We start from the raw sequence: 16,751 nt of genomic DNA on the forward strand, positions 1-16,751 counted from the left end.
CTGGGCATCTGAACACAGTGTCTGATTTTGAAGCAAGACTGACAAGGAATCAAGGGCCAGAAGCCGAGGAACCTCCCTCCTGCCAAAGTCTTTTCTGTGGCAGCGCCACAGCTCTGTGATACCTGCGTCCAGATGGACACATAGACCTTGGCCGCAGCCACTCGGGACCTCTTTTGTCCATGCCGGGCCTGGGCTTGGCTGGACTGCACAGGGGGCGGGAGGGGAAGGCCATCTGGTGTAGGAGGTGCTGGCTGACAGGTGGCTTAGCGGCGGGAGAACTTTCCAGGCTGAAACGAATCTTAGGACGGCTGTGAAGCTCACAGAAACTCACAGCTCAAGGTGGATGGTGGAGGGGGAAAGGTCAGCAAACAAGAGCAGGGTCACTGCTACTTCCCTGGCGTGGCCCTGAGTGAAATCCCTGGACCACAAACCTGCCGGCACTCCAAGGGGAGATGAGAGGAGAAGCGGTTCTGTGGGTCGCTACACATGGACCGCTGCCCACAAGCTCTTATGTCCCAAGCTGTGCTCAGGGTGGCCTTTGATGCCCATTCCAGTAGCTTCTTTTGGAAGGTGACTGGCTTGGCCTGATCCAAAATGAGTCGGGGTTGAGGATGCCATGAAGAGGGGGCGGTGGCACAAGGGTTTCTATCCCTGGTGCTTGGGGACCTGACTCCAGCAGCCTGGCATCACCCAGAGTTGGATGCTTTGCCAAAGGACTCCGGTTGGCCACACCTGACGTGGAAAACACATGGGGCATGGGCAGCCCCAGCTACTCTCACACTCACTCTTGACCTTGGCAAAGCCATTGAGCTCGCATTTATTCACCTGTCAAGTGAAGGAGACGAAGCTGGTAAATTGGCTCTAGATTTCTCAGGAGGAATGAGGACTTTGGAGCCAGATAATTCTGAGTTTGAGTCCTGGTTCTGCAGCTTCCACATGACGTGATCTTGGGGAAATTACCTTCCTCACCTGCCTTCCATCTCTCATTGGTAAAGTGGTATAATAATGCCTCATCTAATCTGAGGATTGAGTGAAATAGAGCTCTCAGAAGAGTGGGTGACACATAGTCAGTCTCTTTTTCCAGTTGTCCTCTTTCCTAAGTTCCCTTCAGTTTAAAAATTCTGTGATTCCATGTGTACTGGAAAACCCCATCTTAATCTGCATCATCTTTGTGATCCTGTTCTGTTAGGGCTGACTTCATTTGCACAGGTAGGGGTTTCCATAAGGAGAAGGTGCAGCTGCCATGCTATCACCTGGACTGGAGATGCTTGGGGAAATCACCTGTCCTTCCACAGCCGCGGGTGAACCCCATCAGCGATTTCCCTACTGGCTGCTAAGCCACTAAGGGCATCTCCACAGGCCAGGCGTCCTTCTTGGCCCTGGGCTGTTTCTTCAGGGGAGTCTAGTTCTCAGAAGCTCACACCCATCTGATATGGAAGGGGTGTGGTCTTCCCATCAGTGGCCCTGGACCGCGGGAGCGCATCAGGACTACCCCAGAAGCTCTGCCAGAGGGTGGACGACCATGCCATCCGGCACTACCAGAGATTTGCAGAGGGGTCTGGGGGTCTGCTTTTCCGAAAGCTAAGGTTTCATGGAAAAAAGAAACTGAAAACTAGGGGGGTGGCAAACTGCATCAAAGGAAGTTTTTAGAAAACAATGGAGAATTCTTTAAGAAAAAGGAGGAACTTGTCTAAGACCTTATTCTGAGGTTGATTATCTTTGCAAAAAGGCCAGATGAATAATTCATTCTTTGATTAATTCAACATCAATTTATTGACCACCTAGTAGAGTATATGTCAGACCATGTACTGGGGGCCCAAAATCCTGAAGCGAAATCACTCTTTGGAGATGGAAACTTCCAGACTCATGACTCTCCAGATGAAGAAAATGAGACCCAGGAAGGGACATGACTTGGCCAACGTTACACAGCCAGTGGCTTGAGAGAGCTAGAGGCCAGATGTCCACCATCCCGACCCCTGTCCAGTGGGGACCACAGACAAGTTTTGTTTCATCTATCACCATTCTGTTGCCAATTTCAAGGAAAAATCCAGATGTCCATCTTTTATTAAGATCTGGCCATGTAGAACACTGAGCCTGTGTTTTCCACAGGCAGGATCTGCTGAGTCCTGCCTTCCTTCAGAGGGAACGAGGGCCTCCCTTGGCCACGGGCCTGCCCTCCACTTGACCTTTATTTGCATCTCCTGCTTGGCCCCTGAGACAGACAGTTTGCATCCCCGCCTGGGGGAGAAGAGGCTGGAAGAAAGAGAAGCAACACTGACACGGCCCCCCAGACCCAAGGACGGGAAGGGGCAGCCAGCCAGGTGCCCAGTCAGCCCTTGGGGGCCAAGCCTCCGTTAGACATTCCAACAAGAAAAGCATGGTTATGTCAACATAAAAATGGAGAAGTATGATTGACATATTTACACTTACATTACGGACAAGATGTGTGATCCCCGGCTTATAGGAACCTACTCTGCTACCTCAGCCGTCCACAGAGGGCTGCCTTGCTCTGTGCTCAGCTCCTGGGAGGCAGGAGCCACGTCTTGTTCATTTGTCTCCCCTGCCCTCTCCCCACCCTTCCCCGAGCACCTTGGACAGTGCCGACCGCAAAGTAGATGCTCAGAAATGTTTGCTGAAGTGGAGAAAATGACAGAGTTTAGAATGGCAGGGAAATATGTAAGAATGATGTGTCAAAGATAGTTCGATACAAAATATTTCAGGGCCAGAGATTCCTATGGAAATTACCTTATTTGGAAGTTGTGATTTGTACCTTACTTGATTCCATTACTGTGTGTCCCTGAGCACCTGCTCTGTGCCAGGTACCACAGTGTTTTAATTCTCTAGTGCTGGGTTAAAACCACCCAGACCGAATGGCTGAAAACTAGAGTCCAGGACTAAGTGAGGCCCCTAGGGCACTGGGTTTAAGGAGATACTTGTTCTCAAGGTCCAGCAGGTGCAGGGTGGGCACCTCCTTCCTCCTTATACCTGTGCCCTGGGTGCCTTCTTGCCTTACCCCAGTCACCGCCCTGTCTAAAACAACCACCATTTTATCTCCCGTGGTGCTGTGGGGTAACAGGCTCAGCGGGAAGTTTCTTCCCCTGCTCTCACCTGCGAGCACGTGAAGTTGCAGCCGATTGGCAGCTGGGGCTGGAGTCATCTGGAGGGGTTCTACTGAGAAGCTGGGTCAGCTGGGCCACTCTCCCTCCCCACATGGTATTGCCATGTGGTCTCTCCAGAAAGGTAGTCTCACCTGGCAGTTCAGGCACCCCAAGAGTAAGTGTTCCAAGAGGGAGGGGTGCAGAGTCGCTATTCCCCTGGGAGGCCGAGCCTGGCACTGGTGCAGCTTCCCTTCTGCAGCATCCTTGTCGTCAATTCAGGACCAGCGGGATCGGAAGAATGGGATATATGCACCACCTCTCAATGTGATAAAGAATTTGTGGCCATTTTAACCCACCATGATGAATTAGAGAATAAGCTGTTCCCTAATTCAGGGAGGGATTATGGAAATAGGAACGTTGGGTGACGTGGGCTGGAATCCAGGCTTCATCACTTTCTCCATGTTTCATTGTTGTCATTTATAAAATGGAGACACTATTACCTGTCCAACAAGTTAGATGCCTGCTATGTGCCAAGCACTATGGCTGATACCGGAAATATGGGTGGTGAACAATATAGGTGATGCTGCTTCTAGTGAAATGATGTTCTAATCAGAGAGATAGATTATTTTTAAATGAAACCTATCAATAAATGGATTACAAATTGGAGTAAGTTCTATGAAAGAAAAGCAGAGGGTGTTGAAATAAAGAACAGATTAGGGAGGAGGTTGGGGGGATTGTCCAGGACAACTGCACTCAGCTGAGACCTGAATGCTCAGAAGGGCTAAGGACTGAAGGCAGCTGAGCCCCAGGGGAGATGGGGCAGGGGAGGAGGTGGGAAGTAACAATATTTCAAAGTTGGAGAAGACTCTGGGGAGAGAAGATATTTGTTCATTGGTTTACCACTAACCCTGATAAGTTAAGTAAAACAAAACACTGAACAGTCAATTTGCAGAAACATCATGAGCACAGAATGTCAAGCAGCAACAGCTCTGGGACTGAAAAGTATTTGGTATTGACTATTTTTATTGAAAGCTTGAATGATGGAGCAAAAATAATCCCCCTAATGTTTATAAGAGTAATTAAGCCTAAGCCTTGCTCTCCTCAAAGCCCTGATCTCTTGGGAATGTTCATTCCCTACGTGCCATCACCACAGGGGCAGGGATGGTGGGGGTAAAACTTCAAAACCATCATTCCTTTACCATCATGTAACCCCCGTGCTTGCTGGGCTCTTACCATCCAGCTGTACCTGCCTCAGCCACGTCTCCTCACTGTCATCTCCTCATCTCCCACTTACTTCCCCTCATTCATCCCGCGCTGACAACTGGGTCCAGTGAGCCAGTCTTTCCCCCCACCCCAGACCTTTCCAACATGTGGATGACTTCATCATCTCCATGCACGCCCCATCCATCTCAGGCCTTATGACTCCGCAGCTACCTTAGCTCCACGGACCTCCATCCACCTTTGCCATCCACTCTGATGGCTACGTTCTGGACCTGTTCATCACACTGAACTGCTCCAGTGTGGAAATACTAAATGTCAGGGCACCACTCTCTGACCGCTATCGCCTTAATTCCTCCTGGCCTTCTCACTCCTTCATCCCACCTCATAGTTTCTTCCACATTTTGAGAATTTGGGGGGCAACTGAGCTTTTATTGTGAGTCTCTTTCTGGTTTCCCTTTTACCCTAACAATTCTAGGCATCATGTGCTTCTAAGCACCACCCTGATAATACCCTCATCCTTATGCTTACCCCACACCTCCTGACAAACCCCTTCTAAATAAACCCTTTCATACTCCCAGTCCTACTCTCCAATTCTCTCTTAAACCCACTGTAGTCAGATGTTCACCACCAGCAGTCCATCAAAAAGGCTCTTATCAGGACCACCAATGACCTCCATGCTGCTAAACCAGTTCTCAGTTTCCATTTACTTGGCCTATTAGAAGCATTTCCTCCTCTGTGATACATTTTCCTTGTATGGCTTTCAGGATACCACTCTCTCTTAGTTTCCCTCCCGTACTGATTGCTGCTTCTTAGTCTTTTGCTGATTCTTCTCCCCACTTAATGTTGGAGTGCCCAGAGCTCAGTCCTTGGTCTTCTCTGTATCCACGCTCACTCTCTCAATTATCTCACCCAGTCCCATGACTTTAAATAAAATTTATATGCTGACAATCTCAGAAATATGCATGTTTCTAGTCGAGCAATAGCTCCTCAACTCAGAGCTTACCTGTCCAATGGCCTACTCAGCAGACATCTCAAACTCAGCATGTCCAAAACTGAACTTCTGATCTTCCCTCCCAAATCTGCATCATCCCCAGTCTTACCCAACTCAATTGGTACTGACTCTATCTTTACATATTTCTAGTTAAAATTCCTTGGAGGAAAACCAAATTTCTCTCAAGCCCCAAATTCTAACTTCAAAATGTATCCAATTACGGTTATTACTGAGAAGTTTCAATCAAATAGACTTGTTCAGATAATAAAATATAAAAATATAATTACCCAAAGGCACTGGAGAGCAACCCAGAGCAGACAGATTCTGGAGGGGAGTGAACATCTGGAAGAAGTGAGGGACCCTGGATGAGTTTCCCACTTTTGATGGGTGTTATCCTAGCAAAGGCTCAAATGTACAGCCCATGGAGCAGTTAAAAAGCCAGTAGAAAGCCTCTAGTCTTTCTCATTTGAAGAACAAGGAGAGAGAGTTCAAACAACCATATCTGATAGAAAATGAGGGAGAAAATGTTGGAAAGGGGAGAACAATAAAGATGAAGCCCCAAATTCTGGGTGTAAACTTAATACAAATCTCTGGCTGATGCCAAATCACATATGAAAAGGCAGATTCTAGAGGCCCAGCTGATGCGAAAAGAACTGAACTCATATTTAAGCAGCTACACACCTCAGGGCAGACAGTTCACACTGGGAATCCAACCAGGTTAAGTGCCTGCTTTTAAAAATGAGCACTCTTCAAAGGAATATAATGGAACCCAGGTTATCTACAACATAACATTCACGATATGCACGATCCAAAATTACTCAACATACAAAGAAACAGGAAAATGTGACCCATTTTTCAAGAGAAAAGACAATTTTTTAAAGAGTACTTTTTTTCTGTATTTAAAAAAATATTTTGGGACTTCCTTGGTGGCACAGTGGTTAAGAATCTGCCTGCCAATGCAGGGGACATGGGTTCGAGCCCTGGTCTGGGAAGATCCCCCATGCTCTGGAGCAACTAAGCCCATGCGCCACAACTACTGAGACTGTGCTCTAGAGCCCATGAGCCACAACTGCTGAGCCTGCGCATCACAACTACTGAAGCCTGTGTGCCTAGAGCCTGTGCTCTGCAACAAGAGAAGCCACTGCAATAAGAAGCCCATGCACCGCAATGAACAGTAGCCCCCACTCACTGCAACTAGAGAAAGCCTGCGCACAGCAATGAAGACCCAACACAGCCAAAAATAAATAAATAAATGAATTAATTTTTTTAAAAAAGTTTGTAATAACATATAGGAAAATATTAGAAATATACATTTCCAGAATCTGATCGCATCTTACCATCTCCATTGTCATTGCCCTGTTAAAATGGCAGGTGGGGAACACTGCACTAACTTCCAAATGGATCTTCTGCTGTTTTCATCTTTGCCCTCCCAGAGCCTACTCCCAACACAGCACCAGAGAAACCCTCTCAAAATATAAGTCAGATTGTAACAGTCATCTGCTCCAAACCCTCCAATGGCCACCATCTTACTCAGAGTAAAAGCTGAAGCCCTGACAATGGCAGCTACAACTGTCTTAGTTCATTCCGGCTGCTGTAATAGAATATCATACACTTGGTGGCTTATAAACAACAGAAATTTATTTCTCTCATTTCTGGAGGCCTGGAAGTCCAAGATCAAGGTGCTAGCAGATTCTGTGATGGCCCACTTCCTGGTTCCTAGATGGTCATCTTCTCACTCTGTCCTCACATGGTGAAAGGGGTGCAGCAGCTCTCTAGGGTCTCTCTTATAAGGGCGCTGATCCCGTTCATGAGGGCTCCACCCTCATGACCTAATCACCTCCTAAAGGGTCCACTTTCTAATAACATCACATGAGGGTTCAGGATCTCAACATATGAATTTGGGGGGGGGGACACACACATTCAGTCTATAGCAACAACCTTAAGTATTCTGGCCGCCTGTCCTTCTTTAACCTCTTCTGTTGTATCTCTCCCCTTCACTCACTCTGTGCCAGTCACATCAGCCCCCTTGGTGTCCCTCAAACACTCCAGGCAGGCTCCCACCTTAGAGCCTAGTATTCCTTCTGCCTGCACACTCTTCTCCCAGATGCCTACTTGGTGAACTCTCTCCTCCTTCAAGTCTTTGCTCAAATTTCACCTTTTCACTTTCCCTGGCACCCCTACCAAATATTGCAACCTGCTCCCACCTCCACACCCACTACCTCGGACCCCCCCTCAGCCTGCTCTAATTCTTTTTTCCATATGACTTATCACCTCCTGACATACTATATAATTTTTCTCTTGTTATGTTAATTATTTATTGCTGGTCTTCCCAGCTACAAGGACAGGAATCTGTCTGTTTTGTTCACTGGTATTTCCCCAGTGCCCATCACAGTACCTGGTTCACAGCAAGCACTCAATAACTAGTGAAATGGATGAATACATTAAATAGTGCCAGAGAAAACCATATAATTGTGAGGGCTGATACTACCAAAATCATGGTCAGGCTAAGTACATGCACCTGACTCTCTTACCTTGCAAGGTTCCATTGAAGTGAAAAAGAGGAGGGTTTTTTTTTTTAAAGATTTTAAAAAGCAGTCTTGAGAAACAAGAAAGGGAGTCTGCAGCCAAGCAGAGAGTTTAAGGAAACTCTGAAAGATAAACTGCAGGTGAGATTAGGCTGACGGTTACACAAAGCAGGTTGTCAACAGACACGTCTCCAGCACCCTCCAGGATCAGGCACTGTCCTAAGTACTGGGCAGTCAGTGAATGTCCAGCTCTCAGGGAGTGGGGGTAAGGCAGGCAGAAAATGACCATGACACAAACAAATATGGTTGTATAGAGATAAGGGCTGTAAAGAGAATAACATCTGGTAATTTGATGGAATACTTAGGAGGTTGGATCCCAGTAACAAGAGAAAAAGGAGGAGGAAATGAGATGTGCAAGGTAGACAAGGGCTGCATCCTATCTGAAACCCCGTAAGAAGGTTGCATTGTATCCTAGTTGCGATGGAAACCCATTGGATGGATAAAAACAGAGAAGTGACATGATTAGATATAGATTTTTAAAAAGAGCTCTCTGGTTTCTGAGTGAAGGATGATTTGTGGGAGCAGAAGGCAAGAGTGAGGCAGGGAGATGAGTTAAGAGACAGTTACAGTAGTCCAGGCAAAGGAAGACAGTGGCTAAGACAGTGAAGATGTGAGAAGTACTTTGAATTTTGAATATGTGTGGAGGTACCACCAACAGGAATTGCTGTATGTTGGATGCCACGTGTGGGGTAAAGGGAGGAACCAGTGATGAATACTGTTTGGGGTCTGACCCACCAATGGATGGTGATACAATTTACTGAAATACAAAACACTTGTGTGGGCTCAAACACACATACCAACTGGCCTGACAAAATGTGTCGGTGCTCTCCACAACAGTTCTTTCCAGTCTGTAATAGATGAGGTTTATAAACTGGCAAGTCTCTCTGCCAGTAAGAACCACTGATGTAAAGCAAGCTATTCTAGAATCTGTAGTTAGCTGGGAAGGAAAATCACAGGCCAATATCCTTCATGAGCATAGGTGCAAAAGACCTAAACAAATATGAGTAAATCAATTCAATGATAAATTGCAGCTTCTGGTTCTGCACATCAAGAGCTTGGAAGTGGCCACTCCATCCCAACAACAAGTAGAAAGCTGAATAGGATGAAAACACAACAACTCTCCTGGGATCCATAAGAGAGGGGAGAACCCAGGGCAAATGTCTGCCCCCAAGATTGGAGACACAGACAGGTAAGTACAGTGGCTCATGACTTACCAGAGCAGAGACTCAGAGCAGGAACCATGGAGGGAACCAGTGCTGGGGTAGGAAAACCTGAACCATAATTGACAAATTGCCAGAGGCTCCATGTGGACAAGTCTGAAGTTGAAAACTCCAGGGGGACCCAGTCCCAAAATATTGTCAGATTTACTTCCAGGAGCTCTACCACATTCCCAAAGTAAATATCAGAGGAAAAAAATATCCCCTCAGGATTCCAGCAGAGGAAGGAAAAAGGAACCCCGTTGACAAATGCCAGAGCACTCTGTCCCTCCCTGTCCTTGGGGAAAACTGGTTAACAAGAGCTTAACCTGCTGGGGTTTCATCAGAGCCTAACTGAATTGGGGATGGGAAATTACCACTCCACTCCAGCCATCCTGTCCCACCCAAGGGAGGAGGAAAAAACAGAAGCACACAGCACAGAGGCACAGGCTCACTAGAACCTGAGACCTAATCATAGGACAATGGAACACATCCCCTCCCCCCACCTCACCACCATATTACTAAAGGCCTATTTACAGCAATTCCTTTTACCCAGTACATCATGTCCAATTAAAAAGTATAAGGCATACTAAAAGGCAAAAAACACAATTTGAAGAGAGAGAGCAAACATCAGAACAGGACATGGCAGGGATGCTGGAATTATCACACTGGGAATTTAAAGCTAGTCTGATTAATATGCTAAGGGTTCTAATGCATAAAGTAGAGGGCATGTAAGAACAGATGGGCAATGTAAGCAGAGAGATGGAAATCCTAAGAAAGAACCAAAAAGAAATGCTACAGATTAAAACCACTGTAACAGAAGTGAAGAATGCCTTAGATGAGCTTATTTGTAGACTGGACACAGCAGAGGAAAGAATGTCTGAGCTAGAAGATATATCAGTAGAGTCCTCAAAACTGAAAAGCAAAGAGAAGACAGTATCAACAACAGCTGGACAACTACAGAAGGTGTCACATATGTGTAATGGGAACACCAGAAGGAGAAGAAAGGAAGGAACAGAAGAAACGTTTGAAACAATAATGACTGTGAATTTCCCCCAAATAAATATCAGGCCCTAAACCACAGACCCAAGAAGCTTAGGGAACACCAAGCAGAGTAAATGCCCCAAAACCTACACTTAATCATCTCATCTTCACACTACAGAAAAGCCAATATAAAGAAAACATCCTGCAAGAAACCAGAGGCGGGGTGGGGGGGAAACCTTACCTGTAGAGACACAAAAATAAGAATTACATCCAACTTCTCAGAAACCATGCAAGCAAGAAGAGAGTGGAGTAAAATATTTAAAGTCTTGAGAGAAAAAGACCACCAACCTATTTGGGTTGGTCAAAAAGTTCCTTCAGTTTTTAAGTAAAAATAAAAGACACATTTCTTATTTTCACCAAGAACTTTATTGAACAACATATTCACCCTTTTGTTCCACTACCTTCTGCCATTTTTCAGGCAACTTCATAATTCCATCTTCCCATAAGTTTTTATCTTTTTGAGCAAAGAACTGTTCCAGGTGCCTTTTACAGTCTTCCAGGGAATTGAAATTTTTTCCATGAAAAGAATTTTGTAAAGACCAAAATAAATGGAAATCCAAAGGTGCAATGTCTGGTGAGTACAGCAGAAGAATCGAACTTCCCAGCCAAGCTGTAGAAGTTTTTGCCTGGCCATCAAAGAAACGTGCAGTCTTGCATTATCCTGATGGAAGATTTTGCATTTTCTGTTGACTAATTCTAGATGCTTTTCGTCAAGTGCTGCTTTTAGGGAACAGTGCCTGTTGGAATTAATTGTTTGGTTTTCTGGAAGGAGCTCATAATAGAGGACACCCTTCCAATCCCACCATATACACAACATCACCTTCTTTGGATGAAGACCAGCCTTTGGTGTGGTTGGTGTGGTTCCTTTCTCTTGCCCCACGATCTCTTCCATTCCACATTACTGTACAGTATCCACTTTTCATCGCCTGTCACAATTTGTTTTAAAAACGGAATGTTTTTTTTACGTTTAAGTAGTGAATCACATGCAGAAATATGGTCAAGAAGTTTTTTTTCGCTTAACTTATGTGGAACCCAAACATCAAAGCAATTAACATAACCAAGCTTGTGTAAATGATTTTCAATGCTTGATTTGGATATTTTGAGTGTGTCGGCTGTCTCCCGCGTGGTATAACGTTGATTGTTCTCAATTAATGTCTCGATTTGATCGCTATCGACTTCAACTGTTCTACCCAACCGTGGAGTATTGTGCAGCAAGAAATATCCAGCATGAAACTTCGCAAACCACTTTTGACGCATTCGATCAGTCACAGCACCTTCTCCATACACTGCACAAAGCTTTCTTTGGGTTTCAGTTGTGTTTTTACCTTTCTTGTAATAATAAAGCATACTATGCCAAAAATGTTGCTTTTTTCTTCCATCTTCAGTATTAAAATGGCTACACAAAAATTCACCAATTTTGATAAGTTTTTTAAAATACACGCTGATATGACAGCTGTCACAATACAATGTAACAAAACTGTTTCGAATTAAGCTAAAGACAACTAAGTGCTACTAGAGCCATCTTATGGAAAAAACGACCAAACTTTTTGGCCAACCCAGGTAAAATTCTGTGCCCTGTGATATTATCCCTCAAATGTGAAGAAGAAATAAAGACTTCAGACAAACGAAAGTCAAGGGAATTTGTTACAGTAGTCCTGCCTTGCAAAAACTGTTAAAAGTATTTCTTTAGAGAGAAGAAAAAGTATATAGGTCGGAAACTTGGATCTACGTAAGGAAAGGAAGAGCAGCAAAGAAGGAATAAATGAAGGTTAAATAAAAACTTTTATTTTTCTTATTCTTAATTGATCCAGCAAATAACAGTTTGTTCAGAATAATAGCACAGTGTATTCAATTATGTATGCTTAATGTATGTATCATATGTATGTATAATCATACATAATGTATGTTTACATACAAGTGAATGAACGACAGCAGCGATACAAGCGCTAGGAAAGAGAAATGAGGGTTATTTTGTTATTTTAAGGTACTCGCACAACCTGTGAAGCAATATAGTGTTATTTGAAAGTGGATTGGATTATGTGTAAGTATATACTGCAAACTCTAGGGCAACCACTAAAAAATGTGGGAAAAAAAAGTATAACTGATAGACTAAAAAAGCAGAAAAAAATGGAAATTTATTAAAATGCTCAATTAAAACAACAAAAGGCAGAACAAGAGTGGAAGACAAACAGGAAAAAAGAATATATATATATATATATATATATAATGGAACACTACTCAGCCATAAAAAATAAAGAAACTTTGCCATTTCCAACAACATAGATGAACTTAACGGGAATTATGCTGAGTGAAATAAGTCAGACATAGATAAATTCTGTGTGATACCACTTATATGTGGAATCTAAAAAAGACAACAGTTTGTGAATATATGAAGAAAGGAGCACACTCATGGACATAGAGAACAAACTAGTGGTTGCCAGTAGGGAGGAGGGGCAATATAGGGTGGAGGAGTAGTAAGCACAAAATATTGGGTGTAAGATAGGCTCCAGGATGTGTTGCACAACACAGGGAATAGAGCCAATATTTTGTAATAACTAAATGGAAAGTAACCTTTAAAAATTTTAGAAAAATTTTTTAAATAAAATGCTTGAATGCTGAGGAAAAACAAAGGTTAAAAGTCACAAAAAAATAGGAACAGAGAATAAGGGCAAGAAATGGAAACTGTTAGAAATCATTAATGTTTAATGGTAGCTATTAATCCAACTATATCAAATTCAACGATAGACTAAAAGGATAATACATCATTATTAAGTAGCATTTATTCTAAGAATGCAAAATTGTTTAACATTCTAAATTCAATCAAAATAATGTGCCACATTATCAAATTATATAATCATCTCAATAGATTCAGAAAAAGCATTTAATAAAATTCAATATCCATTCATAACAAAAATAATAGTAGGAAACTTCTTTAAACTGAGAAAGAGTACCCCCCAAAAGAACTAGACCAAACATCATAATTTAATGGTGAAATATTGAAATCTTTCCCCCCTTGAGACTAGGAATGAGACAAGATTGCCCACTATTACTTTTGATAATTATTTTTTTATATCTTTATTGGAGTATAATTGCTTTACAATGTTGTATTAGTTTCTACTGTACAGCAAAGTGAATCAGCTATATGTATATACTTTTCTTTCAACATTGTACTAGAAGTCTTCACCAGTGCAATAAGGCAAGGAAAAAAGTTTAAGGATAGAGAAAGAAAATATAAAACTGCCATTACTCATAGACATGTTCAAATCTTAGAAATGTAAAAGATGATAAGACTAAGTGAATTTAAGGTCACTGGATATAAGGTCAAGATACAGGAATCAGAGGTAACAGCAACAAACATAGTAAATTAAATTCAAAGTGATATCATTTACAACAGCATCAGAAAACAATATCCAGGAATAAGTTTAACAAAAAGGTGTTACAAAATCTATACATACAACAAAAGGCAAACAGTATCAGTGGAAATGAAAGAAGACTTAAAGGAAGGGAGAGAGGGAGGAAGACCACATTCATGAATTTGAAGAGTCAATATTATAAAGATATAAAATCTTCCCAAATTGAGTTATAGACTCAATGCAATCCCAGTAAAAATTCAGAAAATGTTTTAAATGTGTATACAAACTGACAAGTTGATTCTAAAATTTATGAGGAAATGATAAAAGTCAAGTATAACCAAGACAATCCTGAAGAAGAGCAAAGGCAGAAGATTGCACTCCCAGGTATCAAGATTTATTGCCAAGCTGCAGCACTGAAGGCAGTGTGGTATTGGCAAATAGAGCAGTGGATCAGAACACAGGATCCAGAAAGAGATACACACATGTACAATCACTATACTTAATGCAGAGGAGACACATCAGTGTTAACAGAAGAAGATGATCCTTTCAATGGATGAAGCTGAGTCAATTGGATATCCATGTGGGGAAAATGAATCATAACCACCACCTCACATCATTAGCAAAATCAATTTCAAGTTAATTGAAGATCAACTTGTGAAAAAGCAGGCAAAAACGCTTTTAGAAAAAACTAGGAGAATATCTTCATGGCCATACAGTAGGCAGAGATTTCTTAAGCATAACATTGAGCACTAACCTTGAAGGAAAAAATTTTTTTATTTAAAAATTAAGTTAGACCACTAAAAATTAAGAACTTCTGGTCAAAAAAAAACCACGGCCATTAAGAGGATAAAAAAGGCAACCTGTGAGGAGGTGACAAGGGAGTCATTTCCAAAATATATAAAGAATTCCTATGAACCAATAAGAAAAAGACACAATTGAAAAGAAAACTCGGCAGGAGACTTGAGCAGACACTTGGCCCATAAACATAGGGTAATTTTCCAAACACATTAGTCATGAGGGATATGCAGATTAAAACCACATGAATACTAACACATATCCACCAGAATGACATAAATTTAAAAGACGAGTACTACCAAGTGCTGGTGAGGGTGTGGAACTCTCATACACTGCTGGTGGGAATGTGATAGTATCAGCTGTGGCTGAACATTCTATGACTCAGCAACCTATTCCTGCTTAACGGTAATGTACCCAACGTGTTCCCTAAAACATGTGCAAGAATATTTATAGCAGTGCTATTTTTATTTTTTATTTACTTTATTGAAGTATAGTTGATTTACAATGTTGTGGTAATTTCTGCTGTACAACAAAGAGATTCAGATATATATATATATATATATATATATATACTTTTTAAATATTCTTTTCCATTATGGTTTATTACAGGATATTGAATATAGTTCCCTGTGCTATACAGTAGGACTTTGTTGTTTGTCCATTCTATATATAATAGTTTGCATCTGCTAATCCCGAACTCCCAATCCATCCCTCTCCCCCTCCCCCTCCCCCTTGGCAACCACAAGTTCTTTATACCCAGCAGTGCTATTTTTAATAGCCCCAAACTGGAAACAACTTTGGCAGAATTGTTAAATAAGTTGTGATGTAGCCATGTAATGGAATAATATTTAGAAATGCAAATGAACAATTGATTGCTATACACGCAACATGGATTTCACCAACATAATATTGAGTGAAAGGAACCAGACATAAAAAGATACATACCGAATGGTTCTATATATATAAAGTTCAAAACCTAGTTAGAAATCAGAAGAGTAGTTACCTTTTGGTGGGAAGTCTATATGGGAGTACAGAGGGGGCTTTTGGGTGCTCCCAATTTTATTTTTCTTTACCTTTTAGTTGGTTAAATGGATATATTCACTTTGTGAAAACTTACTGAGTTTTACACTTTGTGTTCTATTTTGTACTTGTATGAAAAGCTTACTTAAAACAAAAATGAATATTAAGCCCATAACAAAATAGCTGATCCATCTGATAATAGCATACCAGAGAAATAAAGTTCTTAGAAATTAAAAATACTATTATCGAAAAATTCAGTGGACCACCTGAACAGTAGAATGAGCATGGCTAAAACCTGAGCTGATATTCTCAAACAGGAATCAGCAAAATTTCTCTCTAAAGGGCCAGATAGTTAGTATTTTAGGCACTGCAAGCCATGCAGTCTCTGTCACAACTGCTTAACTCTGCCCTTGTAGCCCAACAGCAGCCAGGGACAATATGTAAATGAGTGGGCAAGGCAGTGCATCAATAAAACTTTATAAACAGTGAAATTTGAATTTTGTTTATTTTCCCCTGCCTTGAAATATTATTATTCTTTTTCTTTTCTCTACCATTTAAAAATATAAAATCCTTACTTAGCTCAAGAGCCATACAAAAACAGGCAGTGGACCAGATTTGCCCTGTAAGTTGTAGTTCTCTGACTCCTGGCTTAGAAGGTCAGCAAAGGAAATAGATAATTTACAGCAGACACAAGCAGCTAGAATATTAGAAAAGGTCTGTATCTGCTAATGCCAAATTCCTAATTTGTCCCTCCCCCTCCCTTTCCTCTTTCCCCTTTGATAACCGTAACTTTGTTTTCTCTGTGAGTCTGTTTCTGTTTTGTAAATAAGTTGATTTGTATTATATTTTCAGATTCCACATATAAGTAATATCATATAATATTTGCCTTTCTCTGTCTGACTTACTTCACTTAGTATGATAATCTCTAAGTTCATCCTTGTGGCTGCAAATGGCATTAGTTCATTCTTTTTTATGGCTGAGTAATATTCCATTGTGTGGAGATATACATATATATATATATATACACCACATCTTTATTCATTCATCTGTTGATGGACATTTAGGTTGCTTCCATGTCTAGGTTACAGTGAATAGTGCTTCTATGAACACTGGGGTGCCTGCATCTTTTCAAATTAGAGTTTTCATCTTCCAGACATATGCCCAAGAGGGAGATTTCTGGATCACATGGTAGCTCTATTTTTAGTTTTGAAGGAACCTCCATGCTGTTCTCCATAGTGGCTGCACCAATTTACATTCCCACCAACAGTGTAGGAGGCTTCCCTTTTCTCCACACCCTCTCCAGCATTTGTTTATAGGCTTTTTGATGATGGCCATTCTGACCAGTGTGAGGTGATACCTCATTGTAGTTTTGATTTGCATTTCTCTAAAGATTAGTGATGTTGAGCATCTTTTCATGTGCAGTTTAGTTATATTCTTAAGTGCACTGC

The 16,751-nt window shown here is 41.9% G+C and overlaps 1 long non-coding RNA gene across 1 annotated transcript in view; it reads left to right on the forward strand.

Moving 5' to 3' along the window:
- Positions 1–16,751, forward strand: part of LOC307174879 — a 157,400-nt gene that overhangs the window by 136,914 nt on the left and 3,735 nt on the right. The window contains exon 3 of the long non-coding RNA XR_013824192.1: positions 8,927–9,084. This is a non-coding gene — a long non-coding RNA (uncharacterized lncRNA). The remainder of the gene's footprint in view (positions 1–8,926; positions 9,085–16,751) is intronic.

This window comes from Stenella coeruleoalba (assembly GCF_951394435.1).
Source record: "Stenella coeruleoalba genome assembly, chromosome: 16".
NCBI classification, from domain to species: domain Eukaryota; kingdom Metazoa; phylum Chordata; class Mammalia; order Artiodactyla; family Delphinidae; genus Stenella; species Stenella coeruleoalba.